This window comes from Macaca mulatta, chromosome 20 (assembly GCF_049350105.2).
Source record: "Macaca mulatta isolate MMU2019108-1 chromosome 20, T2T-MMU8v2.0, whole genome shotgun sequence".
In the NCBI taxonomy this organism is placed as follows: domain Eukaryota; kingdom Metazoa; phylum Chordata; class Mammalia; order Primates; family Cercopithecidae; genus Macaca; species Macaca mulatta.
In genome coordinates, this window is record NC_133425.1 from 3,892,331 (window position 1) to 3,907,171 (window position 14,841).

General features: G+C 51.1%; 1 protein-coding gene and 1 pseudogene across 2 annotated transcripts in view; one reads left to right on the forward strand and one right to left on the reverse strand.

Moving 5' to 3' along the window:
• Positions 1-14,635, reverse strand: part of LOC106996507 (3-phosphoinositide-dependent protein kinase 1-like) — a 39,746-nt pseudogene extending 25,111 nt beyond the window's left edge. Inside the window, exon 1 of the transcript XR_003725489.2 lies at positions 14,541-14,635. The product of XR_003725489.2 is annotated as a 3-phosphoinositide-dependent protein kinase 1-like (transcript). The remainder of the gene's footprint in view (positions 1-14,540) is intronic.
• ELOB (elongin B) overlaps positions 1-14,841 on the forward strand; it is a 183,333-nt gene that overhangs the window by 27,826 nt on the left and 140,666 nt on the right. The window lies entirely within an intron of this gene.

Consider the following 14,841-nt stretch of genomic DNA (forward strand, 5'->3'; position numbering starts at 1 on the left):
GCTAGCCGTGATGATCAATGTACTTTGTATTCTCAGCTCCCACAATTTAGCCTAAATATTTGCCCCAACATGCTTATACTGGTCCAATCAAACATTAGGTCATAGCCTGTTCCTCTTCCTTATTTGAAAGTGTTTTTACCTTTCTCAGCATTCCACAAGTTACTTCCTCCTTCCTTTGTTTTCCTCTACCTTTGCCTCTTTTAAAAGTTCTAAGCTGCTAGCCAATCAGGACAGATACAGAATGTGAGGTCCCATTCCAGGCAATGAAAACCAGACACGGAAGCAGCGTGGACACGTCAGATTATAAATGACCCTGTCTCCTTTGTTTGGTGCACTCTCGTGGCAAAACTGCTGGTGAGTGTACCCTTTCTACAGGAAGTAAAAATGGCCTTACTAAATAATGTTCAATACTATTTCTTTACAGCACCAGGGAACAAGCATTTCAAACAGGACAAAGAGGAAAAGGAGGTAAGGCTCAAGGCTGCAGCCTTGTCCTCAATGCATGGACTAAGGTGTAAGGACCTCTTCTCAACGCTCAAAAACAACCCCCAAGCACAGGGCAGGCCAGCTGAGCCCCGTGCTCTGCTGCGAGCTGCCGGCCTCCTCTCCCGAGTCCTGCCCATGCCATGGATGCCCGCTACTCCACTGGGCAGCGCCTCGCCCTCCTCCTCTCCCTCGAGCTGCATGAGCCTGGTCCAGCCAACTCCCCCCAAAGCCAAGGTAACATGAGCAGAGATACACGGCACATCTTTAATTACCAGGGGATGGAGAGAGAAGAGTGGTGATCACATGTGTTTACGATACACAGAGACGCCCGGTGCTGGCAAGACTATAATAAAGCGAGAGTACTCACACCACTGCGGCTGGCACCAAAACCCGGGATTGCAGTGGAAATGTTTTTGGAAAGCAGTTTGGCAACTGTCAACAAAGCAACTACAGAACAGTTGTCAATGAGACACAGAAATACGAAGGAGAGGAGGGAGGGCAGAAACCCAGTTAACAATGTAAGCGGGCATGGAGGGAAGATCAGTGTGCAAAGCTAGGTCGGCAAGACGTGCAAGGCGCACCCACAGTCATAACAATCCCTCCCCAGACCCCATCGTGTCCTCACGGTGGTGACAATGGCCCCCCCACACTGCAGTAGAACAACGCGAGGCGAGCCCAGGCGTGCTGATGGTGGTTTCCGATTCAACTCCCACTCAAAGAACCCTAGAGAGCTCTTGACTCCATCTCAGTAGGGTCCTCAAGTCTGTGCTATGTCTGAAGACACAGGGTCTCCTGCGTCTGTGCCAGGACAGGAGCAGCGAAGCCTTTCTGAAGGGACTGTCGCCAGCCAAGCTGCAATCCTTGGAAACACTAAAAACACCCAGGTGTGGTGGCTCAGGCCTGTAATCCGAGCACTTTGGGAGGAAGAGGCAGGTGGATCCCCTGAGGTCGGGAGTTCAAGATCAGCCTGACCAACGTGGAAACCCCTTTCCCTACTAAAAATACAAAATTAGGCCGGGCGGGGTGGCTCACACCTGTAATCCCAGCACTTTGGGAGGCCCAGGCAGGAAAATCCCTTGGGGCCAGGAGTTCAAGACCAGCCTGGGCAACACAGAAAGACCCTGTCTACAAAAAAAGTATAAAATAAAATAAGCCAAGCATGGTGATGTGTGCCTGTAGTCCCAGCTACATGGGAGGCTGAGGCCGGAGAACTGCCTGAGCCCAGGAGGTCAATGCTGCAATGAGCTATGACTGTGGCACTGCACTCCAGCCTAGGAGAGAGTCAGATACTATGTCAAAAAAATATGTTTTTGGTTTTTTCTTTCAAAAAAGATTGCAGCCGGGCGCGGTGGCTCAAGCCTGTAATCCCAGCACTTTGGGAGGCCGAGACGGGCGGATCACGAGGTCAGGAGATCGAGACCATCCTGGCTAACACAGTGAAACCCCGTCTCTACTAAAAATACAAAAAAAAAAAAACTTAGCCGGGCGAGGTGGCAGGCGCCTGTAGTCCCAGCTACTCGGGAGGCTGAGGCCGGAGAATGGCGTGAACCCGGGAGGCGGAGCTTGCAGTGAGCTGAGATCCGGCCACTGCACTCCAGCCCGGGTGACAGAGCGAGACTCCATCTCAAAAAAAAAAAAAAAAAAAAAAAAAAAAGATTGCAAGACACATAAGAAAGACAAAAACAAATGTAGACAGAGCATTCTGTGACCCCAAACCGAGGAACACAGAGGTGGAGAAGGGAGGCTGCAGGCAGCAAGTATAGGAGGAGCTGGGCAGCGCCTGCAGCACAGCACCAGTACCGGGGGCAGAGAGAGGCAGGGCCACCCAGAAGACACACCCCACTCTGGCTCTGGACTAGCACCGTAGCTAGGAGGAGAAAGGCTTCTCTTTCTTACAGATCTGCTAAATTCATTATAACTCCAGACAAGGTATAAAAACAAGTTTGGGCCGGGCACAGTGGCTCACGCCTGCAATCCCAGCACTTTGGGAGGCCGAGGCGGGTGGATCACGAGGTCAGGAGATCGAGACGATCCTGGCTAACACGGGACGCTGAGGCAGGAGAATGGCGTGAACCCGGGAGGCGGAGCTTGCAGTGAGCTGAGATCGCACCACTGCACTCCAGCCTGGGCGACAGAGCAAGACTCATCTGAAAAGAAAAAAAAGTATAAAAACAAGAAAGAGTTAACCAAACACACAGTACTGATGAAATATGACCAAGGGGCTTCCTAATAAATATCTAAAAGAATTTGATCAATAAAATGTACACATTTTCATTTTCCAGTACGTTTTAAATGCTCGGTAACATTTTTAGCAGATAGAGTTTAATAAACTGAACATTAAGAAAACTTCAGGCGGTGCCTCACGTCTGTAACCCCAGCACTCTGGGAGGCCGAGGTGGGCAGATCACCTGAGGTCAAAAGCTGGAGACCAGCCTGCCCAACATGGCAAAACCCTGTCTCTACTAAAAATACAAAAAAAAAAAACAGCCAGGCATAATGGAGGGCACCTGTAATCCCAGCTATTTGGGAGGCTGAGGCAGGAGAGTCGCTTGAACCCGGGAGGCGGACATTGCTGTAAGCCAAGATCGCGCCACTGCACCCAAGCCTGGGAGACAAGAGCAAAACTCCTCAAAAAAAAAAAAAACTTCAAATACAATCAAGTATTACCGACATACAAAATCTCTCAGACACATAGAAATCACCCTTTGAATCCCTCCTAGAAGCTCAGCCTAAGAGAATGACTTTTAAAGTCACATTTATGAAATATTCCACTCACTGCAGCTTTGAGTATCATAGCAAAAGCTTAGAACAGCTACATGCTCACAACAAAGAAGAGATTAAGTCAGCTGGCACATAGACACTCAATGAAATATTACACAGTCCTTAAAAATAGATATAAAAACTATGGAAACATGGTTACAAAATTAAAGCAAGTGGTGTATCTGGGTTAAGGGGATGTTGAAATTTTCTGTACTCTTCCAGCAACTTTTCTATAAGCTTGAAATTACATCTAATTGAAAAGTGAAATATATATATATATGAAAGAATACAAAATTGTTACAGATGCTAACATTGCAAAAGTGTTACAGGCACGGCTACAGAAGAGACTAACAAGAAAACCACAACATGAGAAGCACGGTCATTAAAATATTGGGATTATGGATTTTTCTTTTATGATAATTTTTTTGTTGGAGGCAAGGAAGCAAGGTCTTGCTCTGTTGCCCAGGCTGGAGTGCAGTGGCGCAATCGATCATAGTTCAATACAGCCTCAAACTTCTGGGCTCAAGCAATCCTCTGGTCTCAGCTTCCCAATGTGCTGAGATTACAAATTTGAGCCATCGAGCCCACTTATGACACAAATCCAAGCTAAACATAACGTGAAGCCTAAGGTTCCTAGCTCTGTAGAAGGTGGGCTGCAGCCCTGAGGGTGGAGAAACATTCTCATGTGTCTGAGAACCTGGCTGAGCAGCCGAAGCAAGCACCAGGCTTTGGCTTCCCTGAAGCATGGAACCCTCTGGACTCGCAGGCTCACAAGGAACAAAGTAAAGTCTTGAATTAAGACTCAGTGGGAAGAAAGTTATAATTACCAGGCTCGTGGCCAGCAAGAACCGTAATGGGCCTGGGCTGTCCTCGCAAGGCCGGCCAGCCATGGGCATATCTGGACACAGCACAGGGCCTCCAAGGCTGCCCTGGACTGCAGAACAGCAGGCCTGCACTGAGCTGTAGGGACTCACACAAGGGAAGGGAGGCAGGAGGAGCTGGCATTTCACACTGTACCGTCCCAGGCACCACAGCGTGGCTGCAAATTAACCTGGCCGCTCCCATAAGCCGCCATCAGTGTTCCACGGGTGGGGGAGGGGAGAGCACCACCTGTCTCTGCCACGCCATCCCCCCTCCACACCTGTCCCACCACCACGTGCATCAGATCAACACGGGCTTTAAGTTCATCTGTGTGCCGAGCCCCCAAGCACAGCACAAGGACACAGCAGGAGGGGAGTACAGGACAGTGGCAAACTCTGGCCTCCAGCAAGGTGGGCTTCAGCTGCGTCTCCACCAGAGGCAGGGGCCAGCCCAGACCCAGTTTCCCAGCTCAGATGGAGAGCAGCACCTATGGAGGTGCAGAGCTAGAGGAGCCAGGGAAAAGCACACATGACACGCTTCCATTTCAGCAGAGATTCAAGGGAACACATTGCTTTATGAAAAACTGACAAGTGAGCCACTGAGTAAACTCTCATACATGAACAATTTTATGTTTTTAGTTGTATTCATATATTTATGACTGACTGACTAAGTCTCACTCTGTTGTCCAGGCTGAGTGCAGTGAAGTAATCAGAGCTCACTGCAGCCTCGACCTCCCAGGCTCACATGATCCTCCTGTCTCAGTCTCCCAAGTAGCTGGGATTACAGGTACACACCACCATACCCAGCTACTTTTTATATCTTTTTTTTTTTTTTTTTGAGATGGAGTCTCGCTCTGTCGCCCAGGCTAGAGTGCAGTGGTGCAATCTCGGCTCACTGCAAGCTCCGCCTTCCTGGTTCACGCCATTCTCCTGCCTCAGCCTCCCGAGTAGCTGGGACTACAGGCACCTGCCACCACGCCCGGCTAATTTTTTGTATTTTTAGTAGAGACAGGGTTTCACCGTGTTAGCCAGGATGGTCTCGACCACTTGACCTCGTGATCTGCCGCCTCAGCCTCCCAAAGTGCTAGGATTACAGGTGTGAGACACCGCACCTGGTCAAGCAAGGATTTTACAGAAGAAATTAGCTTAGGAAGCTGGAAGCTTCCAAAGACTCGGGGTTAGTGCAATGAGAAACAGTCTTTCAGCCTCAGGAGGATGCCACTGTTCTCTATACATCCGATATTTGAATAATTGCAACTAGATTACTTAAACATGTCTTGGCTCCTAAGGTGGTTCCTTTTTCCCCCTACAAACCTGCTGCAGAAGACTAAAATCCAAAATATCACCTGAGTAAATACATCCAAAAGATTAGTCAGTCATTAGTTACTAAACTCTCTCTGTCTAAGCCTTTTGCGCTTGAACTAGTCCTGGGCCTCAAAGAGACAGAGCTGTTCTAAGTGCAACATCAGAACGCCCGCTCTGCCACTCGCTCGCAGTCCGTCCCTGGGCGCATTACCTCAGCTCTCTGTGACTCAGATTCCTCATCTGAAAGTCAGAGAGCCGGAGGGCTGACTTCCCAAGCTTGCTATGAGGATTTATTGAGTTCACCTACCTACAAGATTCACCTGCGCAGGCCTTGGAGCCGGCTGGAAGCACTTTCACAACGAAGTAACACCGAAGACACATACATCAAGTTTTCTCAACCAATGGTCATTGGATCATAAAATAAGCCTTTCAAAGCCAAATGAAGTGTGTCCCCTTTTCCAAATGCCTTAAATATCTACTGGATTAGAAGGCCCAACTATAACTTTGAGGACAAAACTATATAGAAAGGCTGAGATCCCTCACACACAGGAGATAAATCAGGCCGGGCACAATGGCTAACACCTGTAATCCCAGCACTTTGGCAGGACAAGGTGGGAGGATCACTTGAGGCCAGCCTGGCCAACATGGTGAAACCCCATCTCTAATAAAAATACAAAAAAATTAGCTGGCTGTGGTGGCGGCCACTTGTAATCTCAGCTACTCGGGAGGCTGAGACAGAAGAATCGTTTGAACCCAGGAGGTGGAAATTGCAGTGGGCAGAGATCGCGCCAGCCTGGGCGACAAAAGCGAAACTCCAACTCAAAAAGAAAAGGGAAATGAGGGTGCCTCCTATGGTCAAGAGGCTGTCCCGCAGATGAACAGTGCAGCCAGCAAGAGAAAGGATCCCGAACAAAAAGCTAAGCTACCTTTGAATGGCAGTGTGTGCTCTGGAGCCTGGGAATGCAGTGGACACGCACAGCCAGCACACGCACACTCTCACACACAGCAAGCAGGAACTGCTCTCTCCAGGCCCCCGGACCAAAGTTGTGGGAGGCTGCTACAATCTAACCAGCTCATCTTCAAAGGGATACTACCCTCAGGTCAGCTGTGCTCACTGGCAAAGAACATTCTGGTAAAAACTTCCTCTCACCCCAGGAAACTCCACAAAGCTAGGCCCAGTACAGAAAACCAGGCGGAGGCAGGGGGTGTTAGGGAGGGAACGCCACTACCTTCCTCCACCCCCCAGGCTGCCACTACCAAGGACAACTGTGGTGAAGCAGCAAAACCAATGGCCCCGTCGGGTTCCAGGCTTACAGCTTACCTGTGGATAAGCCACCCCTCTCCGACCCATCAAGACTCTTTTATAAAATGAGGCTAATGACATGGGATGAGGGAATGACACCGGATTCTTGGTGTGCTCGTACCAGCAACCCATGTCCGAAGGCTCTGCCCACACTGGTCCGTGACCACAGGCAGATGGGGAGCTGGCCCACAGCAGGCAAGTGGTCGCCAATGCTCTCTCGCGGTGCAACTCAGCAAAACGCAGCTCACCCCAACCAGCACGGAAGCCCGGGCAACAGGTGAGGGCCGGAGGAAAGCTGTTTCTACTTCTCCACGAGGGGAGGGAGGAGCAGTGGGTGGGTGAGCTCCAAGGGCAGCTACTCAATCTCTCCTCCCACAGCCATCTCCACTGGCCTCCCAAGGAGCCTCTCACCTACCCAGAGCAGACAGAAGGCAACGAGGTGGGGACTGCCAACTGTCTGAAGTCTAGTCCTCAGGCTCAACTGGGCTGCCAGCCTCAGGAAGCGCCAGGTCTCAATTTCACTAACCCACATCTTCAACATTGTCTTTGTATATTTGTCACACAAACATATGATGAAAACACCAAAGTACAAGATTTCTCGGCCGGGCACGGTGGCTCAAGCCTGTAATCCCAGCACTTTGGAAGGCCGAGACGGGCGGATCACAAGGTCAGGAGATCGATACCATCCTGGCTAACACGGTGAAACCCCGTCTCTACTAAAAAATACAAAAAACTAGCCGGGCGCGGTGGCGGGCGCCTGTAGTCCTAGCTACTCGGGAGGCTGAGGCAGGAGAATGGCGTGAACCCGGGAGGCGGAGCTTGCAGTGAGCTGAGATCCAGCCACTGCACTCCAGCCTGGGCAACAGAGCCAGACTCCGTCTCAAAAAAAAAAAAAAAAAAAAAAAGATTTCTCTGCAAGGAAGTTTTGTTCACTTCCCGCACTTTGGAACTTCCTACAGGTATACTTTAAACACCACTGATCAACATGAACCCCAGGATGCGAGTTACCTCTGAACGGGTGGGGCCAGAAACTACAATCTGAAGGGCCACTCGAGCCTTCTGGTAAATCCTGTTTTTCAAGTAGGGTAGTGGGCACATGTGAGTTTAATTTTCATTCTTTAAACTCTGCATGTATCTTCTGCGTGCCACTTATAGGTATAACTTTAAATGCTATTGTTTAAAATCAATAAAATGCCATTTTTCTCTGCTAAAAAAAATTTTTTTATTAAGTGCTTGCTGTTTGCCACACAGTCTTCTGAGCATTTTACATGTATTATTGTGATTAGTCCTGAAAACAACTCTGGGGGTGGGTACCATCAGCATCCTTTCTACAGATGGGGACACTGAGTACACAGCAAGTTTTTGTCCAGTCAAACGCTCCACAGTGAGGTCACGCACAATTCGCAAGCAGAATCCAACTACAGAGCCCACACTCCCAGCCCCACCATGAGTAGGGGGTCTGCCCATCTGAGGCTGATGTATGTTCACCAGGGAACCAGGAGGGGCTGGGGGAAAAATGCAGCACTTATTAGCGCCTCGCCACACCGCAGGCCACGCCCTTCTGACCTGCCCATTCCCCTATATGGAATCTAGGCAACACAGAAATTCAGACTAAGATTTATATTACTAAAATATTCGGCAAGAAGTTACCCCAGCCAGGCGCAGTGGCTCACCTCTGTAATCCCAGCACTTTGGGAGGCCGAGACCATTCTGGCTAACACTGTGAAACCCCGTCTCTACTAAAAATACAAAAAAATTCGCCGGGCATGGTGGCAGGCGCCTGTAGTCCCAGCTACTAGGGAGGCTGAGGCAGAAGAATCACGTGAACCCGGGAGGCAGAGCTTGCAGTAACCCTAGATCAAGCCACGGCACTCCAGCCTGGGCGACAGAGCGAGACACTATCTCAAAAAATAAAAATAAAAAAGAAGTTACTCGTAGGCCGGGCACAGTGGCTCAGGCCTGTAATCCCAGCACTTTGGGAGGCTGAGGCGGGTGGATGACCTGAGGTCGGGAGTTGGAGGCCAGCCTGACCAACATGGAGAAACCCTGTCTCTACTAAAAATACAAAATTAGCCTGGGTGGTGGCACATACCTGTAATCCCAGTTACTCCGGAGGCTGATGCAGGTGAACCGCTTGAACCCAGGAGGCAGAGGTTGCAGTGAGCCGAGATCGCACCACTGCACTCCAGCCTGGGCTACAGAGCGAGACTCTGTCTCAAAAAATAAAAATAAAAAAAGAAAGAAAAAGAAAGAGGCAGCAGACAGAAGGGGAGCAGACTCATCTCAAACCTGCCTCACATCCCCGGGAGGGATGCGGCCCCACCCAACTGGAAACCAGCCCTGTCGATCTGCATTGCTGGGGACCGCTCTGTCCCTGCAGTGTCCCAGGAGCATCCATGCCTGCAGAAAGTGGTCAGAGGAGCAGGTGCCTGGACTCTATGCCAGCTCTGACCCAAAAGTCAGAAGGCCTCCAGGTCCCAAGTGTCTTCATCTAGAAATTGGAAGGATCCAACTAGGTGAGCAAGAAGGTCTCTTCCGAAATTAAATCACCACGAGTGTCCTACAATCTATAACACAAAAACTGCAAGTAGCAAAGAGCAAAGCCTACGTGCTTCCTTTTAGTAAAGTAAAACTAATTTTGCCAGACACAGTGGCGTGTACCTGTAGTCCCAGCTGCTCAGGAGGCTGCGGTGGGAGGGTCGCCTGAGCCCAGGAGTTGGAGACTACAGTGAGCTATGATCCCACCACTGCACTCCAGTCTCGATGACAGAGCGAGACCTCATCTCTAAAACAAAAAATAATGTATTTTTTTAATTTTTGTAAATAATTTTGTTTAACGTCACCAGTGATGAGTCATGCAGATGTCACGTACCCCAATACGATGCACTAAGGACAACTCATCTCTGTGGGATCTTCCTAACCCCACAACCTGTCCAACCACAAGAAGACATCAAACAAACCCAAATGAAGGCACATCCTGCAAAATACCTGACCAGGACTCTTCAAAAGTACCAAGGTGATGACAAACAAGGACGGCAGCTATCCTATACCAGAGGGGGCAAAGGAGACAGGACAATGCAATGCAGTGTGGCACCGGGGGCGTGGTCCTGAGATAGGAAGGACATGGGGGAAAACTGACAAAATCCAAAACAAGTTCGTCGCTCGGTGAGTAGTGTGGTGCCAATGTGAACACCTCAGTTTTGACAGAGGCATCATGGTAATGTGATAGCATTAGGGGAAGCTGGCTGGGGTATATTATGGAAATTCTGTGTTGTAATTTTTCTACATATCTAAAAGTATTCCAAAATAGTTTACGCTTTAAATAATTTTGTTAGGAGACTATTTTGATAGCTTCAGGTAAACTTACAGGATCTGAAAACATCCTGTGTCATTCAAAACCTGACTCTGACTCGATGCTCAACATTAATTTGAAAAATAGAGCTACCGAAGGGAAATCATATACTGGAAACGAAAAAAGCCCTAATAGAACAAGTTTAGTATGAATTTCTTATCATCACCAACTTCTTTGGCATGTTTTGTCCAAAAGGTCTCAGAGTTTGGCTGCAAACCCAGCCTCCCAGCAGAAGCCAGCTGTATCAGGTGAGGCCGATTCCCTGCTCAGGCAACCCAGACCTCCCTGAGTGGCCACCCCAGCCAGGAGAGCTCCTCCCCTGCTAGTCCACGTTGGGGCCCAGACTCTGCCCAGCTCTCTGAAGCAGCCCCACAAAGGCCGGCCACCCCCTCCTGCTCAGACACTAACTACTCTCCCGCCTTGGGCACCATCTGCAATGGCTGTGCTGCTGTTTCCCTTCTGCCCCTGGGGCTGAGAGAAGGACAGGAGCATGAGGTGGACCAGCCCCCTCCAAGCTGCAGAAGCAATCTTTTTCACAAAAGAATATCCTCTGCCGGGCGCGGTGGCTCAAGCCTGTAATCCCAGCACTTTGGGAGGCTGAGACGGGCGGATCACAAGGTCAGGAGATCGAGACCATCCTGGCTAACACGGTGAAACCCCGTCTCTACTAAAAAAATACAAAAAACTAGCCGGGCGAGGTGTCGGGCGCCTGTGGTCCCAGCTACTCCGGAGGCTGAGGCAGGAGAATGGCGTAAAACCGGGAGGCGGAGCTTGCAGTGAGCTGAGATCCGGCCACTGCACTCCAGCCGGGGCGACAGAGCCAGACTCAGTCTCAAAAAAAAAAAAAAAAAGAATATCCTCAGGCCGGGAGCATGGGGCCCATTCTGTTCATAACCACTTCTCCTAAACCAACCGGGGTCCGCCCTCACCTTTTTTGCCCCAAACACAAAGCTCAGCACCAGCAGCATCTGCACAGGAGAGTCTGCTAAGATTTTCTTTTTTTATTGAGACGGAGTCTCACTCTGTTGGCCAGGCTAGAGTGCAGTGGCGCCATCTGCGCTCACCGCAACTTCCGTCTTCCAGGTTCAAGCAATTCTCGTGCCTCAGCCTCCCGAGTAACTGTGATTACAGGCACGTGCCATTACCGCACGGTTAATTTTTGTATTTTTTATAGAGACAGGGTTTTTTTTTCTAACATAATTTTGTGCTTAAGACTTTTTATGGAGGGTCAGGCGCAGTGGCTCACACTTGAAATCCCAGCACTTTGGGAGGCCGAGGCGGGTGCATCATGAGGTCAGGAGATCGAGACCATCCTGGCTAACAAGGTGAAACCCCGTCTCTACTAAAAATGCAAAAAATTAGCCGGGCGTGGCAGCGGGCGCCTGTAGTCCCAGCTATTCAGGAGGCTGAGGCAGAAGAATGGCGTGAACCCGGGAGGTGGAGCTTGCTGTGAGCTGAGATCACGCCACCGCACTCCAGCCTGGGTGACAGAGCGAGACTCCGTCTCAAAAAAAAAAAAAAAAGACTTTTTATGGAATGAGAACACAATGCATTCACCAATAAAATCTATATTTAGATGCACATTTTTAAATTATGTATCTGATAATAACCAGCTATGTACATACAATCAGAAGACTATAATTCTGACCAGTGAAAAAAAACCCATGAAAGAAAAATGCCAACCTGCACGAAGAACACGTGAGTTACCAACGGAAAAGCAGCCGGAAGCACTCCGAGCATCTGAGCGTCTGAGCCATGCACTCCCTCAGCCTCACGTCCAGAGTCCGGCCCAACTCGGAGAGAGAGAAATCGAAAGCCACTGCTCTCCATGCTCTCTGCTTCTCCCCTCACCTTCCCCTAAGGACGCAGCCACCTTTGCAAAAGACAGAACCACCCTAGGGAGGGCAGGAGCCCACTCTGCCTAGTCCCCCAATTCTACCTTGAGCAAAATCATTACATGTTTCTTTGTTCCAAAGGGAGGATTCCAAGCCTCACCCATTCAGAGTATCGGCCCTCAAACAAGGCCGAATCACAGCCTCTTTCCAAACAGCTGCTTTCTGACAGCAGGAGGCTGAAACAGGCCCCGGGGTCACAGAGCTCAGCCATCTGCCAAAGAAATATGTACAGTCAATCCACATGAAGACACCCCTCCTGTCTCCAGCAAGGCATGGTCAAGACGTTCAGGCCCAATCCCCGGGAAGACATCCTGGACGGTGGCACTGAAGACTTCCTTACACAGAGTGCTGGGCTGAGCTGCCCGGCAGACCCTCCCTCGGGGGCTCTGAACGTGAGGGGCAGGGTGACACTGGAGTTTCTACCACTTATGAGGCAGGTACTTAACGTCTCTGCAGCTCAGCTTCTGCACCTGTAACATGGGAACAACAGCTACCTTGCAGTGAGGTGTGAAAGTACCTAGGAAAGCGCCTGGCTTAAGTAGTCAGCTCAAGAAATGGTACTCACTGCCTCTGGCCCACTTAGCATCAGACTGGGCCAGGCCACTGTCTGCCTTCACGCTCGCACTGCTCCCTCTGTTGGCTGTCCACGCATACACACATGGGAAAGTTCACCGGGCAGGGGCTTCTCACACAGGGCCTACAGGGCCACCCTAAAGTCCAGATGCAAACCCACCCCAACCCTGAAGTGAAAATACAATATTAGGGCTGCCTCCACCATTATGGACAGGAAACACAGCATGTTCTCACATATGTACACATGTGGAAATCCAGCTGACAGAGATGCAAAAGCCTCGTTCCTGACACTTCCTCATGTGGAAATCTATCCTGTATTCTATCATTCTTGCTCACTGGATTCCAGTCTTTTTGTGCAAAATAGCTGCCTTACGCGAAGAAAACTACAGATACTAAACGTCTATTATGTGGAACTGCCAAGGCCGTGAGAAAATTTGCTCTTTCCTCTTCTCGTGGATGACACCAAATATACACCCTGCATTGCAACAGCGTCACTGGGTGCGAGTTAACCTCACAAACTTCGCCATGACTGTCACTGGGTGCAGGTTAACCTCACAGACTTCAACATGACTCTCGGCCCCAGCCTCCGCTGAGCCTGGTCAAGCCGCCTAATTGATGTTTTGCGTGTTAGTCAGGGCACTTTGGGGTACAGCCACATACGCGAAATAGCGAAAGGCATCCCTTTCACTCTCCAACATTTTTCTCAACTGAACCCTCTTCCGTAACACTTTGGATTATCATGCATCTCTACAAAGTCCATGAGTGAGCTGCAGAAGGTTCAAGAGCCTCCTGACATCGTTACAAAATTCAGTGTCACTGCATTTTCTCAGAAGAAGGCCCATACCTTCCCCTGCCTCTACTAAAAATACAAAAATTAGCCAGGCATGGTGGCACACGCCTTTAATCCCAGCTACTCGGATGGTTGAGGAAGGAGAATCACTTGAACCCGGGAGGTGGAGGTTGCAGTGAGCCGAGATCGCGTCACTGCACTCCAGCCTGCGCGAGGGGAGCCAGACTCCATCAAATAAATAAATAAATAAATAAATAAATAAATAAATAAAATAAAAGCCGCATCCTGAAAGATAAGGGATCAAGTAAATTTCTTTGGTTTTCCTTCATTTAAAATGTTTGCCTTTTAAATCAAATTTTGCAAGCTATGTAGACGTTCTTCCGTCACCCACTGCACAACGCATGCCGTCGTCCCCAGACTGTAGAACTTACCGTGTAGAAAATATAAAAACACCAGGGATACTTTCAGCAATAGAGAGAAAATAAACACCAGCGATACTTTTAGCAAAACATTTCACCCAACAAGTGGTTTGTTTCGGTCCTTCCCGTAAAATCCCTCCTACCTGTCAAGCTCACTTTCCCCTCGGTGATCCTGCATATTCTGCCCCCCAGGGGCTTCCCACAACGCTGAGCACAGCCACGGGCAGGAAAAGCACCCAAATGCCCCTTGGCCAGGCGGTAAAAGGAGAGTTTACCCGACCACTGTCATCGAGAATCTGGAAACGGGGTCCCAGGCGCGTCAGGTGTTTCGAGCAAGAACTTGCACCTTCTGCTTCTCTCGCAGGCGGAGACGCCAGGAACCCCGTTCCAAGTGGAAGCCCAGAGCGGTTCCTCTACAGACAGAACCCAAAGGTAACCCTGGAGGCTCAACTCCAAGCTGCGCCGAGCCGAAAACAAACTTTCCAGGTACTTTCACCCGCTGGACCGGGTGACACCTCCCGGCCTCCCCCGCCCTCCGCGCGTCTGTCAGCGCCCCCGGCCAGGCCGGCGCCCGCCGCAACGCAGGCCCGAACTCCCCGCCGCAGTCGAGCAGTGCCCTCGGCCGGCGCCCGCCATCCCCCGCCCGGCCGCCCGGCCGCAGGTGAGGCGCTACCCGTCCCTGGGGACCCCGGGCCGCCCCGCCTCGCCGGACCCGGGCGGCCGCCGCACCCGGCGGGGTAACAAGCCGGCGCGCCCAGGCGGCCGCAGCGCGCTCACAACTGACTGGTGGTCCTGACCATGGGCCCAGCGTCGGCGCGGGCGCCTCTCCCACAGCGGTGCGCGTCTCGGCGCCTCCTCAGCGTCCTCCTCCCCGAAGCGGAGCCCCAGCAATGGCCGCGACGCCCCGCCCCCGCGCGACGCCCCGCCCCCGCGCGACGCCCCGCCCCCGCGCGACGCCCCGCCCCCGCGCGACGCCCCGCCCCCGCGCGACGCCCCGCCCCCGCGCGACGCCCCGCCCCCGCGCGACGCCCCGCCCCCGCGCGACGCCAGGCAGGGCTTCCGTCGCACGGTAGACACCGCCCGCGCCCATTGGCCGCA